This window comes from Magnolia sinica, chromosome 19, assembly GCF_029962835.1.
Source record: "Magnolia sinica isolate HGM2019 chromosome 19, MsV1, whole genome shotgun sequence".
In the NCBI taxonomy this organism is placed as follows: Eukaryota; Viridiplantae; Streptophyta; class Magnoliopsida; order Magnoliales; family Magnoliaceae; genus Magnolia; species Magnolia sinica.
The window spans coordinates 7,740,727-7,741,337 of NC_080591.1; positions in this window are offsets into that span (position 1 = coordinate 7,740,727).

Consider the following 611-nt stretch of genomic DNA (forward strand, 5'->3'; position numbering starts at 1 on the left):
GTCTTCAATAGTAGCCATTCAATCCTCAATGTTTCCTGTGGTGTGTTCCACTTGAGCTTTGAATCTGCCTAATTTTTTGGATGATACTTAAGATGATCTGACAAAATGGATGGACGGCGTGGATAAAATAAATACATCGTGGTGGGGCCCACATAGCTTCGAACAGTGTACCGAGGGTCAATACGGAATCCGAGTCCACTGTACGTCACTTGTGAGTGGACCCCACCATAAAGAAAGACATCAAGACCGCCCACACTCCCGCTTTCCCACGCTTAAAAGTTCTCAATTGCCCCATTTGTGAGTGGAACTCGAGCTACTCGACTCGTATTTTTCATACCATCCCATCGCAGGCTCATGATCAGACGGCTAGAATTGTTCGACCAAAGTGGCTTGGAGCACTAGCAGTCAAGATGGGCCCAAGATAGACCGTCCAAATCCACGAGGCGTACAGGTATTTTCTTTTAAAATGGAGGTGTCTCTCACCACATGTGTATCACGTGTCAACGACTAGTCAAGATAATGTTCTAAAATCGTGGAGGTTACTCTTCAATCGTTTGTATATTTTGCAACGTGGAGTGCGGGACCCACTGCCACGTGTAAATCCGTCCATT